Source organism: Belonocnema kinseyi, chromosome 9 (assembly GCF_010883055.1).
Source record: "Belonocnema kinseyi isolate 2016_QV_RU_SX_M_011 chromosome 9, B_treatae_v1, whole genome shotgun sequence".
Classification (NCBI taxonomy): domain Eukaryota; kingdom Metazoa; phylum Arthropoda; class Insecta; order Hymenoptera; family Cynipidae; genus Belonocnema; species Belonocnema kinseyi.
The window spans coordinates 59,045,703-59,064,015 of NC_046665.1; the positions used below are offsets into that span (position 1 = coordinate 59,045,703).

At 30.1% G+C, this 18,313-nt stretch overlaps 1 protein-coding gene across 3 annotated transcripts in view; it reads left to right on the top strand.

Annotated features, from left to right (window-relative positions):
• Positions 1 to 18,313, top strand: part of LOC117180809 — a 162,052-nt gene that overhangs the window by 44,506 nt on the left and 99,233 nt on the right. The window lies entirely within an intron of this gene.

Below are 18,313 nucleotides of genomic sequence, written 5' to 3' on the forward strand. Positions count from 1 at the left end.
TTTAAAATGATAATCATTCAATAAAAAAATATCTTTTTTTTAATTTTTAGATTTTTAGCTCAAAAATGTCTTGTAAAGAAGAAAGTACAGCCAAAAATGCTTAAAACAGGAGAAAAGGTTAAAAACAAGAGAAAAGTTTTTCATGTAAATACATACATTTCCAACAAATAGTTTGACTTTCAACTAAGAAATATCAATTTTCAACCAAAAATGGAATAGTTCAATTATGACTTTAAAGAAATAAATTTTCAACAAAGAAAAACAAACGTTTGACAAACTTTTTACATTTTTAACAAAATGTATCTATTTGGAAACTAAGAACATGAATTCTTGATGAAAAATGAAATCAAGGGAAACTCTTCTATACCGCCGTTGGGGCTGGCGGTGGGTGGAAACTAGCTCATTATAGCCTGCTCCGTTTTTGTTTGCTCACACCTGAATGCTCGCGTGAGTGACAACCACAGACCCCGCGCACCCCGCATAGTTCCTGTTACACATCCAACACTAGGAATTTCTAACCCAAAATATTAAAGATTCTAGGCAAAAAATAATAACTCGGAAGCTCTGTCGTTCGACTCCCAGCAGAGCGAAGTAGATGATCTTTTTAGGGAAAAAAATCTAATTAAACAAAATTTAGTTCATAGCTCCATTTAGTCTGAAAAGACGTTAAGATTTTCTTTTATTCTTTGATGATAATACAGATTCCTTTAAAAATTTAAATATGTAACACCTGTAAAATTAATGCGTATATTTCTGAAAAAGGATTCTTCTTTCAATCTCTCTAGTAGCTTAAGGAGAAAGCACCCGACCGGCAATCGGAAGTACTGCGGTTAGATTACCAGCAGAGCGTAGATCTTTTTTTAATTTTTTAATTTAATTAAAATTTTTGTTGTATCATAGCTCCATCTAATCTGAAAAGACGTAAAAATAATTTTCAATAAAAAAAGATGAATTCTCAACAAAAAATGTAATAGTTCATATTTCAACCGAAAAATATTTTTATTATAAGCAAACAAATTGAATTTAGCTAAAAAATACTAGTTTTATACAACCTGGTTGAATTTTCAACCGAAAACTAGAAATTTCCAACATTAAATAGGAATTTTAAAAGAATAGTATAATTTTAGAAGAAAAAAAAATTCCGACTAAAAAATATAAACTTTCAATAGAAAGGCTAATTTTGAACCAAATAATTGAATATACAACAAAAAAGTTCAGTTTTACAAAATTAGTTCAATTTTCAACTCAGACAGACGAGTTCTCAACAAAATAATTATGTTTTCAACCGACTGTAATTTTAACCAAAAATATATTCGTAAACTTTTAAGCATAAAAAGACAAATGTTCACCAAAAACCTAATTTTTCACCATGGGAGGTGAATTTGCTACCAAAAAGATAAATGTTGAATCCAAAGAACGAATGTTCTACCAAACATTCAAGTTTCCAACAAAGAAATATTATTTTCTGCCAATGCAGATAAAATTTCTATCGAAAAAGATTTTTCTTTATAAAAAAAAAGAATTTTTAACAAACCAAAATAGATGCATTTTAAGTCAAATAGTTGAACTTTCAACCAAATGGCTGAAACCAAAAGATTAAAATTCAAGAATAAATAGTTGCGTTTTCAAACAAGTTTTTGAATTGTCAAGCCAAAGAAACGGATTTGCTAGAAAGCAGTTACATTTTTAACCAAAAACTTTTCTACCAAGAGGGATGAATTCTTTAACGAAAATATAAGAGTAGTAGACTTTTCAAAGAAAAACAGTTTGATTTTCCAATTGGCTTCTATTAATTCAGACCGCATTCAAGCAAAAAAAAAACGAAGTCTGTACTATGATACCACAATATTAAATTTTTATTTTCTGATAAAACAATAACTTTTTGGGATAAAACATTTTTATTCACATTCAGTATACTCGGATCTCGGGCATATCTCCTAAATTGTGTAAAAAATTAAAAATTCGAACGTTAATTAATATCCAAACCCGCTTTCGAAACCCCCAAAATGTAAATCTCAAAATACTCGGTCGATTTTCTCGGAGTTAGCTGACTTTTTTACACAAATAATCTTTTTCTACCCTTATTCACTAACTTAATATCTTGTGAACATATGCCACTTTCAGATGTTCAACTTCCATATCCATTTTCGCAAACCTGGAGAACTTTTTTTAATTAAACTTTTTTGGCTTCAATTCAAAATTGCTTCAGCTCAGGAGGGGATGTTTCTATTTTCTTTAAATGGAGATTTCGATTTACAGATTTTCTTCCGCTGTTTCAAAAAATTGCAATTTTGTTGTTCATCTATACTGACAAAGCTACTTTTATGAAAACAATGTTCAACTTTCTGTGAAGTATATATATAATTAAATAATATACTTTAAAAAGTTTGTATGAATTATGAGGAGTAAGAATTGGGATATCGGAGGAAATAGCGATGATTGTCTAATCGATAAAAAACGGACGAGGAAAGGTATGAATAATGCATTTTCAGTAAGACCAACCTTCAGAATTGCGTTCCTAAGGGTTTGAAGCTTAGAGCAAACTTTGAGAGGTAAAATAACAAAGAAATGTCTCTCTTTTATAAAATATCACGAAATGAATTTTTGTCAGCAGAGAAGAAATTAATTAGCAGGAAAAATTCTGGTGGCAAAGAGGGGCTAAGTTTATCACCTGACACATACAAAGTACTCCAATTACTATAACAATCGCTCTAATTCGTAACTTTCACAGGAAACTCTCACAAAAGGGGCATAAAATGCAATTCTTTTTAACATTTATAAAATCCTTTATAATAATTATTTCCATTCATTAAATTATTTATTAGAACAGAAAACAAACAACTAAAGATTGTTGTTTTTATTTCTCACGTAATTGCTGAGTTGAAATATAAAAATTATAGTAATAAAACATTTTTGTATTGCATAGCATCTATTATCTAACATAATAGAAAAGAAAAAAAAGGAAAGAATATATGAATGTTTAATTCTTCGAATATTCTTTGCGATATAATAATTTTTCATTTGAAATAGAAATTTCAGATGAAAAACACTAACATATCATTACAAAAAATTGTTTCAGGTGGTAAATCTTCTTTTAAAACTAAGGAATCAATAATAATAATATTTTACAAAAAATCATTTTTGATTAAGTTAGACATTTTTGAAATAAAAAAAAACATTCGATTTTTTGGGGATTTATTCAATTGAACACTTGTTTCTTTTGTTCAAGCAGAACTTATTTTAAAACAATGTTAAATAATTCTCCCATTGACTAAAAACAAAAAAAATTTATATTTTTGTTGGTATTTCAAACAATTCTAACTTGATTCCTGGTAAAGTATGGTAAACTAATATCAAATTCGTAAAAAAGTGTTGATCTTCTTCGAAAAATTGTACTTTTTTTATCCAAAATACTAATCTAATAAAATAAAATAACCAAAATAATATAAACTTAAACGATTCTAATTTTTGTTCAAATCATAATTATTTTTTTTTAAATCACAATGGCGGATTTCCCATATAGATTACACAGGAAGATTTTGATAACTGCGCGTCTTACTGTGGATTCAAAATCGAGTAGTTAATTTCTGTTAGTCTGAGGGCGGCAAATACCTAAATCCGCCACTGTTTAAATTCCCATTTTTTATGTAAAATTCCGAATCCACGTAAATTTATTAAAAAATTAGGAATCTCTTTTTAAACATAATGACTTTTGGATAATTATTTCAATTTCCGATGGAAAACACTAACAAAATTAGAAATGGTTAAAGCTTGTAAATTTAATTATTTTAAACTAAAATCATTCAATTTAAATCTAATGATTTTTTGTTTAAAAATACAAATTTATAGTATACAACGTCAATATAACCTAAACTTTTTCAAAAATTGGAAATGTACTTTGAAATATAATTATTTGATTTAAAATAACAATTTCCAGCAAAAAAAACACTAACATAATTCCTAATTGTTAAAAGGTTCTAAGTCTTGGATAAATTGTAATGATTTTTATCTAAAAGTGCCAATTTTCGATATAACATGCTAATGTAACCTAAAATTATTTAAACATTATGTATCTACTTTAAAAAATATATTTTTTTTTAAATAAAAGTTTCAACTTCCGACGAAAGCACTGACAAATTCCGAAAATGTTGAAGCATATACACCTTTTATTTTAAACCAAAAAAATGGGATTTAAATATAATGATTCTTTGTTTAAAAATATCAATTTCATTTTAAACATAACACACATAACCTGAAGCTGATGAAAAAATATAAACCTCAGGGGTGTACACAATCTTTCAAACTCGACCAGACACATTCGAGCTTTTCACATTCGCGTGGAGCTGGTTCGCAGCTCGGGTGTTCAGAAAAGATCGCTGACTGGCAATAAGCTCAAGGACCAACAAAAATGGCGGAGGGAAAAAAGTTTACGGAAAAAAGATGGCTTTAATCGACCAAATATTTCTGCATTGATTTGAACCGATTTTCAATGTAAAGTCTTTGATAAACAAGAATACACTTTTTTTTAGATATGAGTTTCAATCAATTTCAAGTAAATTGGAAAAATTAATGAATAAACTTTTAAATTATTTATTTTTCAAACTTTGTGAGCTTTTTTCCGACTCGCAAGCTTTTTTTGGTCAGCAAGTTTTTAACGGTCTGAAAGCTTTTTTCGGCCTTCGAGCTTTTTTTGTTGTGCAAGCTTGTTCAGTGTACTTTTTACGGGCAGCAAGATTTGTCAGACCGTGAGCTTTTAACGGTCTGTGAGCTTTTTTCGTCTCGTCTGCTATAAACATCCACTCACGCGGGTCGAACTTTTTTACATCTACAATAATTCTTCTTCGAAATCTAATGATTTTTTGTTAAAAATAACTTATTTCCTGTAAAAAATATTAATATAACCAATTTTTGATGTAAAACGCCTAACATTGTTCCGAATTTTAAATAATTTTTGAAGTAATTTTTTTAATACTAAAAATACAAGTGACTGATGAAAAACATATAATTTGAAGTTGTTAAAAGATTCTAACTTTTATTCAAATTATAATGATTTTTGTTAAAAAATACTAATTTTAGTGTGAAACGCTTACATAACCTAAAATTGTTTAAACAAGTGAATCTTCTTGAAATATAACTTTGTTGTTTTGAAATAGGGATTTTTGGCCTTTGGTAAACAACATTTTATGTTAAAAAGTCTTTAATTTTTTCAGGTTTCTCATTCACAACACTCTTTTCTTCGAATTTCTTAGATTTTTCAATTATACCCAATAAGTATGGTGAAAAAGCAACAGCAATGCTTTGGAGATTTTCGCGACAAACTTATGTTATAGAGAAGGCTAGAAACTAGAAAACATATGTTAAGTTTCAAATAATAATTTAAAAAATCACTTAAACATGATATATTTTCGTTATCAAGAGGATGAGGTTTTAAAGTTCGATTAATATTTCGGAAAGTCAATTCTTTTTGAAAACAAACAGTACGCTCTCTTGAGTATTATCTAGAATGAAAGACTGATGTTTAAAAAATGTTTTTTCTAACGCTGTTATTTGAAGACAGTGACTACGGGTACGGAAATTTCGGTACTTGTAGAAGAAACCAACCTAAAAGATACAAAATAAAAATTCAACAGAATTTAACTGCCTCAGTTTCTAAAAATAAAGAAAGATTATCATTTTTAAATAAAGCTTACACATTTAATTGAGATTTCTCATAGAAACAAATACTACAAAGCAATCCGTTAAACGTAAACACTTACTTCAAACGATTGCGGTACCTGTCACTTGCTCTCTTAAACCATTCTATGAGAGCAGCCTCCTAAAACATATCATTTCTTGTTTTTGAAGATTTTTTGTTCTAGTATTCATGATTTTTCACCTTCTTGTTCCAGTCAGCTTCGCGAGCTAACTGCTTTCACTTGACCTACAACCTCAGATTTATCTTTGAACGACAAACGCTGTCTCTTAGTTTCCTTTAGCATTTAAAAACAAAAACCGAAAACCAACCAAAATCGAGACACCTCCCTATTATAACCGCGTGGCCCTAAATCGCGGGTCTGGTGTAGCTGTGTAAAGCATTTTTATTAGTCCCGGTCGAGGCTCGGATTTTGACACCTCTATCCATCAATAGATAATCGTATCTACTACAGTGAAACTCTTCTATAGTGCCAATTTTGAGGCTGGCAGTGGGTGGGAACTAACTCAATATAGCCCGCTCCGCTTTTGTTTTTTCATGCTTGAGTGCTCGTCTGAGTGACCGCCGCATATCCCGCGCACCCGGCGCAGCTCCTGTTACACCAACATGCGGCGCAACCTCAATTCTCGGAAGGGCTATAGAAGGGAGGGCTATTGAAAAGTTTCACTGTATTACCCCTAGGCATAACGGAATCCTTAAGTCTCAATAATTAAAATGTATCACTAGTACACTTACAATTAAAATCAGTTTATTGTGTAATAATAGTGGAAACTATATTTTTTTTTTTAAATCATAAGAGCTTACATTTTTGAAACTATGACAGAAAAGTGCCAAATTTTTACATACCTGAAACCTAAAAATTATATATTTTGCGAGTAACTCCTTAACACAACTAATATTGATGGACTTTTTATTAACTACGAATTGTAACTTTATTTTATTATTTTTAAAAACTTAAATTTAGAAACTTCACGAATCAAAATTATTGGACAATGTAATTTCAAATAAAAAGTCCGCGAATAATTATAAATAATATAGAAAGAATGCGTTCAATTAATAAATATTGTTAATTAAATTCAAGTTTTTGAAACAGAGTTATATGAGCAGAGTTTCGGTTAGACTGGTTAATTAGAGAGAATATTATTTTAGAATCCTAATACCAGTGGTTATTTTATGTTTGTACAACAGTGGTCTCTGTATTGTACGGTTGATAAGTACAAGAACTACTATATCCTAATCAATTTTTACTATGCAAAGTGAATTGAAAACGCGAGAAAAATAAGTTCTAAAAAATTCACTGCGGGCTGTGTTTGAACCAACAACCTCCTCATTACATGTGAGGGGCGCTACCAATTGCGCCACCGCAGCACCAACAATGAAAATTTTAGAACTTGTATTTCCTTAATTTCCTTAAAACTGTTTCTATAACTCTGTTTCAAAAACTTGAATTTAACAGCTGGCCTTAAAATAACATTTATGAAAAATAATTTCGATCGTAACAATGAACATTTTAAAAAGATTCAACAATGAAAATTTTAGAACTTGTATTTGCTCAATTTCGATCGAAATTATTTTTCATATAGTTATAGAAACAGAGTTAAGAAAATTAAGGAAATATAAGTTCTAAAATTTGCATTGTTGGTGCTGCAGTGGCGCAATTGGTAGCGCCCCTCACATGTATTGAGGAGGTTGTTGTTTCAAACCCAGCCCGCAGTGAATTTTTTAGAACTAAATTTTCTCACGTTTTCAATTAATTTCCCATAGTAAAAATTGATTATGATATAGTAGTTTTTCTACTTATCAACCGTACAATACAGAGACCTCTGTCGTACAAACATCAAATAGCCACTGGCATTAAGCCTCTAACATAATATGCTATTGTTAATTAAACTTCAAAATTTGATTCTAATGTGTAAACATGCCACAAAAATGTTTCAATTATGTAAAAATTATGAATAATGAAAAGGCAAATCTTTTTTTAGAATAAAAATTAATTTTTTGCTCTCACACATTAATTAATTATAGTAGTCCAATAAAACTTCATCAGAAAATGTAGCATCCTTGCTGAGATGTCATGTTAAAAAGAAATAATGAAATTCTTTGCAAGTTTTCCAGTTAATTAAGATTATCTACTGTAAATCCTTATCTGCTATAGGTTTGTGTCCCCTAGACACATTCCTTTTTGAAACGGTTTTTCATAAGAAGCGGTAAAACAATCTGTGTTCAAAATGAAATAAGAAGTAATAGTGAAGAATACAAAAGGAAGATGGTGATCTTACTTTGTCGCGGCCTTCGTTAATGCTCATTGTTTTCCATGCGTTTGCAAACAGCCTGTTCCTATGATAAAATTACAGATTGTCTCACGATCAAGAACAAACACGATGCACTTTAAAGTATACTACAGGCTTTCGTTTATACTCTATTCTTATTCAATTCTATGTAAGATGATTTTCAGTGCACATCATTTCAAGTACAAATTGCTGTCGTGACGACCTTTTGTAATTGGAACGGATTAAATCTATTTACGAAACCGTATTAATTCTGTGATAAAAAGACGAATTATACCAAATGTCCATTAATTATAAACAAAATGGTTAATTTCTCAACCTAAAAAGCTCAATTTTCAACAATTAATGGAACAGTGAAGTTTTGAGTTAAAAAGATTAGTATTTTTTTTTGTTTTGAAAAGACGAGGCTTCAGCAAAATAGTTCGGTTTTTAACGTAAAAGATCAACTTAAAACTGAAATTAGAAACAAAAATATATAGATTATTTTTTAAGAAACGAACAAATCAACAAAAAATCTAATTGTTTATATTTGAACAAAAGTATTTTTCTTCTAAATCAAAAACATTTGAATTCAACAAAATATGACCAAAATGTTGATAAAATAGTTCAATTTTCAACCAAATAGTTCAATTTTACACTTAAAAAAATCAATTTTCTACCAAAAGTGAAATATTTAAATATTCGGTGAAAAGGATTCATTTTGAACAACAACAAAAAAGACAAATTTTCAACGAAATAGTTTTCTTCAGCCAAAGAGATGAATTTTTAATCGAAATGCTGAATCTACGAAAAAAATTGTGATCAAGTAGTTTAATTTTCAACCAAGTACAGTTCCACCTTCAACACAATATAGTTGAACTTTGAACAAACAAATTTTTAGCAAACAATATAATGGTTGATGTTTGAAGCCCACAAATCATTCTCGACTAAATGTTAAAAATTCTAAACAAACATGATTAAACTGAAAGGAAATATTGATGCATATTCAACCCTAAAGATGAATTTTTAATCTAAAAGGATGTTTTTTTTTTCTATCAATAATACGAATTTAGAACAAAATAGTTAAATTTTCAATCGATAAAATAAATTATTAAAAAAGTAGTTCAATTTTCGACTAGAGGTCGGCAGTGGCTCCTTCGAATTTTCAATATAAATTTGAATACGATTGGAACATTGGATTTTTCAAAATAGAAAAAAGTACATCAAACCGGTTTGATTTCTTTAAATTATTAAAAAATTTTAAATCAAAATTTCTTTTTTTTAGAGAAATGAATCCAAAAGTCAAGTCGAATCTTTAAAATTCAAACCATTTAAATGTTAAAATGTGTCGAATTTGGAAGATTAGATTTGACTTTTGGATATTCTTTTTATTTGATTTCCTTAGATTACTTTAACGTGAGAAATAAAAAAATACCCCTTTTTGGATAAGAAAGAATTCAGAGACAGAACAAAAATGAAAAAATATTTTCAGTTAAAAAAAAATATTCTAAAATCAATAACCTCGATTCAAAGATTTTCATATTTTTGAAATAGCTATGTGACGTTATGAGTTTTAGATTTCATATTAAATCAAAATTTCTTACAAATTTTTGGTTAGTAATAAATATCAAGAACTAATGTAAGTTTTGAGCCAAGTGTTAGAAATTGACGAATGATTAATAACAAGTTTTGACATTAATTGAAGACTCGAAAAGCAAAACGTCTAAACCAATTATAAATTTCAAACTTATGTCAAAATTAATTATATTTTATTAACGCCTTATTCAGACTTTCCACATTCTTAATTCCGCCATATAACATCCCTTTTTTTTAAAGATTTTGCCAATATCATTGGTTCGCTTTTAACAATACTTGTGGCTAGATCAAGGGTAAATATCCATGGTAGCTATAAATGTTTGTTCGTGTAGTTTAGCAGAAAAAAATTCGTCTTCAAGGTTCGCACCGTTATGATGGATAATCTGAGGGAAATTCCATACTTTTAATGTAGCGGCATAATTCGTGACTTGAAATTGACAAAAAATCGTGGAAAGCCACGCCGCATGATTATCCAACCCGTTATATTCGGCTTTCGCGAGAAGAACGACAATGAACCAAGGTTTCAATATAATTTTACTACCGCACTTATAGTTATATACACTTATAACTTTCTTTCGCGTAATAAATTACTATAGCACTTCTCCACGAATACTGACATTGAAAATAAGTTCAAATATAGATGCGCGATTCTCAGCCCACAGATCGGTTATTGAGCCTTTATGGCAAAAGTGAAGTTATTTAGGTGGCATACGAATGAAAGATAGGCCACTAAAAGCAAAGTAAACCTTCGGCATTTTAATCGAGTCTCCTCGTTACTTCTTATTCACGGTTTTGATAGGTTCAAAGTATGTAAATAAAAATAAAGGATAAATAAATATTACGAATTTAGACAAAAATACAATTGGTCCGAACAGATTTTATTTTTAATTGCAATAGAGTAGGGGATAGCGGGGTATGGTGCCGTGCTTTGGCTTAAATGCCCTAGAAATTATGATTTAAGGGGTTGAGCATACTCACAAACTAACAAAAATCGCCTTTTTTGTGGATTTTTTGTTTAAGTGTGGATTTTATTTATTGTAGGCCTATATCATACAATTCTTATAACGTATGTTTCAAGGTGTAATATAAATTTTTTCATGTAAAAATATTTAAAAACAAGCAAGTTTTAGTTGATTTTGCAGAGTTTTCTTTAAAAACGTCATATGTGCCGGTGAACGCTCTAGCAACCAAATTTTTACCAGTTAATTGCAACCTAAATAAAAAATATATAAATATAATGCGATATTTCAATTTAGTATTTTTTTCTTTTAATTGAAAAATTAGACATTTCTTTATCGAAATAAAAATAAAATAATTAAAAATCCGCTATTTTGTTATAAATTGAAATTTTGATAAAAGTCGCACAATAACTACACGGGAATATCTTATTTTAAGTCAACTCTTTGTATTTTTTGTTTGAGATAAGCCAGTCATGAGTAGCATGGTTCAGCGCATGACTACCTTTTTTTGAAGACCTCTGAAAAATGAACTACAACTCGCTTGTTTTTTAATATTTCTAACTAAGAAAATTATTGTAACTACTTGAAACATATATGATATTCGAGTTGTATAATATAGGTATAAAATAAATAAAACCCATCTTTAAAAAAAATGCACACAAACGCGTTTTTTTACTTTCTAAGTATACGTACCACCTTAACGTGATTTTAATGTATATATTTTTTTTTAGGTGAAGCTCACATTATCGGAGAAAATATGCTATTACTACAAACTGCTTTTTGATAACGTCATTATTTGATATTTAATTAATTGATAGATGTTGCTATTCAGTCTGTGTACCCGATAAACTAGGGTATGATGACCGTCATAAATATATTATTATTATTACTATTTTATTCAAAACTTTTACTCGGGTGAACCCGGTATACATCATAGCCATGGACTAAGCCAAGGGCCTGATGAGTTTAGGATTTATTAGTTAATCTAATATGATGCTTGAATACTCCTACGATTATTACGAGCTCATAATCATCGCATTTCTCGTAATTACAATTACGAGTGGCCGCCAGCGTTGGAGCTGACAACAGTCACCTCTGGATGGTCTCTTAGAGTTAACATCTGTCACCCCACAGGTTTTCAGTCGCTTGCTTCCTGATAGTCAAGAACGTTTCTTACCATGCAAAAGGTGTTTAATAAAACAGCCTTTTGAACTGCTGCCAATACCATGTTGACTCGTAAATGCTTCAGATGTTCAGTGCATCTTGCGTGCACATTGCCTGTAACCAAAATCACAATAGGATGAATAGATGGATGATTCACATTCCTTCATTACTCTTTCACCTTTTTCTTCTCGCATCACGATGTCAGGTTGATTGGCCCGGATGTAATGATCCGTTTGGAAAGTAACATCCCAATATAAGATATAATCTTCGCTTTTCAAAACGGGCATTGGAATGTATTGCCTTACTATCCACTTCATATCGATCTAACGTTTTGGGGTGCACGCCGTGGATAGCTTTCTGCCTCCATTGTATTTCTAATTCCTCTATAGTTTCTGCCCTGATATTCAAGACCTCATCTGAGGAAAAAATCAAGGGCGTGTAGTGAAGATCCGCTTTAAAGATGGTGCTGCAAAGCGCAACATTTTGTATGCTGTTAAAATAGTCTCGTAACTGTATAACTTGTAACTCACACAGTTTATTGGCATCTACAACAATCCTACCTCTTATATGTCGTGGTAGAACTACCTTTTCAATCGCTGAATTTCTGTAGTGCATTCGATGCTTCGTCATTTCTACGCGAACGATTCTGCTTAACTTTTCAAGGTAGGTGTTAGACCATTTTATGAGCTCGAAGGAATACGTGAGGACAGGGATGGCATATGTGTTGATTGCCCTGATTTTATTTGCCAAGTTGAAAAATCTCTTCATAATTAATCTGAGTCTCGTAGTGAAAGCAGTCGTTGGGTTTGTCTTTACTATCGTATGCTGAATACCCTTAGATTCAAGTATACCCAGATAATTATATGATTCTTCCGCAGCAATTGCATCGATGTCATTTTCGAACTCGTTCTCTAACTCTGCGTTCCCTAATTCCTCTCTGATTAAATGCACTGTTCTGCATTTGTCCATTCCAAACTCTATGTGGATATCATTGGAAAACTGCTTTGTGACATCGATTACTTGCTGCAGTTTCTGGGCTGAACAAAACACTTGACTCTTGTACCCCAGCGCCTCATCACATGACTTAGAAAGTCAATGTTGCGTGACGAGGTTTTGTAAAGTTTTAAGACTTCAAGCAAATAGTCATGCGGCAGTTTTTTAGCTAACATATATGTAGTACACTGAAACATTAGGCCTGGCATTAGATCTGGGTGTTCAATTATCTTGTGAAAACACCTTGCCAACGCATGATGCACACTCGTCAGGTACTTGTACTAGAAGTTGTGCACCATATCCGGACCTGGAGCTTTCCAGTTACTTGACCTTTTCAAGACCGCTGAAACATCGAAAGCTGTGATGTATTTCAGCAGTATTTCAGGGCTATTGCTTGCCATTGCTTCCTCTAGTTTAAACCACGCAGTGTCCAAATTGAATCTGTTTATTTTTTCCTAAGTACACTATCAGTAGCTAATCATATCTTCCAAATGAGGGACTTCGGTGTCTTTCTGGTTATTTTGCTTTACACTCAGTTCACGATAGAACCTTTTTTCACATGTCCGAAACTTTCGATTTTGTTGCCTTCGTATACTACTTTCCTTGTACCGACGCAGTCTGGCAGTAAGGACATCAAGTCTCTGCCATTGGGAGTCTATAATTTCATTTAATATTGCTGGTGTTAATGTCTTCATGTGCCGAGGTTGGATGATTTTAGTAACATAGTTTATCAGCTTTCTGGTCCTACTTCCATTTTACATTGAGTTAATCGACCCAATTTGCAATTTACTTTGCTGAGATCCATATCCAACCTAGTTCTGCGGCCCAACGTTCTAACGGTTCCACAGCGCCACAGTATACAAGAATTTGCAGCTCTAACGCAGTTTGTGTTACGTTCAAATACGTATGTAAAACCTTGCTGTTGAATTGTTATTAGTGCACGCAAATCATTTGTGATGTTCATTTTGGGCAGAGAATGCCTTAGTGTTGGTTCTACATGTCTGAACTCTAGTAAAGCATGACCAAAATTCCTTTCAAGGTGCTTTAGATTTTCTGGGATTTCGCTTTCAAGATCATCATTATTAATAACAGGATGTGGTTAAAATGGATCCGGTACATGATTTTCATTATCCCTAGCACCTATGCCTTCAGCATCAATCAAGTCTTCGTTGTCCACATCTTCCAAGGCGAGCTCATCAATAGGAAGTTGCTATTTCACTTCCATTTTGACAGTAGCTATTTCAACAGCCGAAAGCAATCTGTTTACAGTTATTAAGCGTTTTTGATCTGCCATATTCTGCTCACTTATTTATGTGGCTAGCTCAGGATATTTAAGTAAGAAAAGTCTATGCTGCTCTCTCCTCACACATTACCCACTAGGGTGGTCCAAAAAAGCATGGCAAAATTTTTTTGCATGCTAGAGGGCAACGACCCCTCTCCCATTTTATTCAAAATACGAAGAAAGAAATTCCGTAATTTTTTATTTTTTATTTTTCGATTTTAACAGGTGCCGGTTTTGAGTTGAAGTTTCCCATGTAAAATGCATGGGAAAAAATCACTATCTTGAATTTTTGGAATAATTTTTTAGGGTTTGAAATAATGTGACGGGAAAGTATAGGAGCCTGTTGAGAATTATCCAACGAAGAATTTTACGCATCAGACATGGGGTTGACACCTCTAATACACCCTCACGAGTACCTGAAAACTACCCGTAAAACAAAAAATGTAAATTCTTCATGAAATCGACCTTTTGAACAATGTATTCTCGTTTTTTTTTACTTAAAATTATTAATATTGGTCTATTGGAATATTTATTAACATTCGTTCATTAATTTTCAATTGCTTAAAGAAATGGAATTTGTCTAAATATTTTTTTTATAAAAATTATTAATATTTTGTCAGTGGAATATTTATCAACATTGTTTGATTAACTTTATTAATAAAAAAAATTTACAATAAAAATTATTACTTAAATATTAATGATGAATTAATTAGTATTAATTTAATTATTAATCAGTAAATTAATTATTACTGATAAATATTACGCTAGACCCACAGTACTTATTTTTATTTATTTTTTAATTCGAAACAAAATTATTCAAACAAATTTGATTTGTTTAAATAATTGAAAATGAATGAACTAATGTTAATAAATATTCCACTAGACTAATAGTAATAATTTTAGGGGGGGGGGCAAATTTGCGAAAAAAATATTTAAAGAAGTTTCATTTGTTTAAATAATTAATAATTAATTAACCAATGATAATAAATATGTAAGCGTGGCTCACTCGGTGAGAAAAGGAACAATGTGGAAGAAAGGTGTAGATGTTTAGATTGATCTAGAATTCCCGTGTTATTTATTTAAATGAAATTTTCGTTCCATAAAACTGCTTCGACCCAGGTCGTTGATCAATCTCTCGAACCATCTCCCCATATTAAACCAAAATTGTCGAACTACGAACTTTTAAACCAAGGAGATTAAAGTTGAACTAAAAGCAGTTGCATTTTGCTTTCTCATAGAGGAAACGTTCTGAAATAATTCTGTCATATATAGAATGTTATCTGAAATCCACATCTGCTTCGAAAAGTATCATTCATAGCCTATAGTAATGGAAAAAAATTATTTATACCGTAAATGTATGACCGACGTCAGCGAACTGAAGAAATGGCAACGTCGCGTCCGTTGTTCGTGCTCTAGTTTATGTGCGAATTTCGAATAACACGCGTGTTCATACGTGACGTTGCCTAACTTGGAGCCCCATGCATCGCCCTCACTTTTCTGTTTTCTTATGATCCGGAGGGACATTGTCGCTTAAACTAATCCAACAGATGGCGCCACAAAAAGAAGGTCTGTCTTTTTCATTGAATTGTATTACGCAAAAGCAAAAATAGTTAATTACTAATTATTTATAAAAAGGAAAAGTCATGAAAATATGTAGCTTAATATGAATAAAATTTAATTTTGAGATACATTTTGAAAGCAGTTCGAACTTTATATTTTTGTGATTTATTTTGCTCATATTATTGATTTTATTATTTGTTAAAGTTAAAAAAAAATTTTTTTAAATTATTAATTTGGCTAATGGAAAAATTAATAATATTAAAGACCTCAATGAAAAATACATTTAAAACATATACGTGATCAGAAGAATCAATAGAAAATATATGACGTATATCAAATATAAATATAATAATAATTAAAATATGTAATACTACATCTTCAGTTGCACAGTAAAGAATCTTTGTACCTTTAAAATATTAACAATTTCAGGTTTCGAAGAAAATGTTTTTTTAAAATAATAGTAATTGTAATTAAAATGTTTGAGGGAATAATTTGGTAAAACGTCAATGAAAAAACTAATAAATGAGAAAATAAATTTAATATTATTTAATATAATGTATATATTTATTTTAATTGAACCGAACATCATATATACATTTATACAGTGCAATCACTTATTTGTTGCTTAATCTTGAAAGCTTTTTTCTCGCTGCATTCAACCCCTCATAATTTTCTTTAAAATTTTCAATTCAAAGGAGATTTTGAATTAAATAGTTGATTATATTATTGCAAACCTCATTTCTAAAATAAACAGACTATAAACTATTAAGCTCTTTAAACAAACGTACCGTACTCATGACGCACATTAGGAGGAAATTTCCTTTTTTCGTTCAGCTTGACGCTCTGAACTTTTGTCTTCCCTATTTGTTTATTAATAATTTTTCTACTCAAAGTATGGAAAAACTGAAATTTTGTACATAACAATTTGTTACGCTTTAATAACTGATCAGGAAAGCTTTATACTGTCTTAAATTAATGTTTAGGGACTCATAAAATACAAATAATCTGTTTATCATTCCATGTATTTGTTGCAAAGAAATTTAATAAACAAATTAACTAATAGTCTTATTATAGGTAAAATTTGTTTGTTGCTAAAAGTGCTTCACATTAATGTAGGAATGACATTTAATAACAAAAATAATTTAAAAGTTTATAATAACCACTGTGATGAACAATTTTTGTGGCAAAATATTAGAATTTGAGTTTTTTCAAATTATAATTTCCTTCAATAGCCAGAACGACTTCAGGTATTCCTTAAAATAATAAATATTTAATAATATTTGATAAAATATAACAATTTAAATTTTTGTAAACACATTAAATAAACAAATTCAAAAATTTTGTTCTTTCGCATAGAAATTTTTTTCACACTCGAAATGTTTCAAGTTGTTGGTGAACAACTGTTATTCACAAAAATGTTTGAGAACTTAAAAATAACCATTTTTATAAATAATTCTCATGACAAAATATTCAAATGTAAGGTTTTATCAAAATTTGTATTTTCTTTAATCGCCACAATGGCTACGGATATTCCTAAAATATATATCTTTGATCATATTTAGTGAAATATAACAACTTACATGTTTATAAAAAATTTACATAAAAAATTTTAAATCTTGGCAGTTAAACTTGGAAAAATTCGGATTTTCAATCGTAATAGATTGGAAATGAATCATAAAACTAAATGCGAAGACTCACTCAATACAAAATCTTTTGACAATATCCACCGACATGGCCATCAAAGAAAATTTAAATTTGAAAAAACCTTGAGTTTCAATATTTTGTCACAAGAATTGTTAATTACAGTGGTTATTGTTAACTTTTCTAATATGTGTGTGACTAGCTGTCATTCGTCCAATAGCCTAAAACATTTCCAGTGCAAAAAAAATTTTCGATGCAAAAGGGCTAACATTTTAAATTTGTTTATCTAATATGTTAACAAAAAATTTTAATTGTTATATTTTATCAAATATTATTAAATACTTATTATTTTAAGGAATACCTGAAGTCGTTCTGTCCATTAAAGGAAATTATAATGTGAAAAATCTTACATTCTTGTTTTTTGCCACAAAAATTGTTTGTCACAGTGGTTATTATAAACTTTTAAATTATTTTTGTTATTAAATGTCATTCCTACATTAATGGGAAGCACTTTTAGCAACAAAAAAATTCACCGATAATAAGACTTCGTTCATACTTTGACTGGAAAAATTATTAATAAAAAAATAGAGGAGACAAAAGTTCGGAGAGTCAAGATCTATAGAATTTAATGATCTTTAATTTAAAACAGAACAATTCAAAATCGCAAGAAAATTGAAGGCTCTGGACATTTTTGAACGAAAAAAGTGCATTTCCTCCAACCGTGCGTCATGAGTACAGCACGTTTGTTTATAGATTGTAATAGCTTATAGTCTGTTTATTTCAGAAATAAGGTTTGCAATAATATAATTAACTATTTGATTCAAAATCTCCTTCAAATTTCAATTTTTTAATAAAATTATTAGGGGCTGAATGCAGCGAGAAAAAATCTTTCAAGATTAAGCAATAAATAAATTATTGAACTGTATAAATGTATACATGATGTTTGTTTCAATTTAAATATCAAAACTTGAAAATTTTAAAAGATTAAAGGTACAAAGATTCTTTAATTTGCATCTTAAGTTGTAGTCTTACATATTTTAATCATTATTATATTTATTTTGCAAAGATGCAGCATTCTACCAGCGTGACCTATCGATGGCCTGGATTGATTATCGGAAAGCTTTCGATTCTACATCCCATAGACTTATCATTTGTCTTT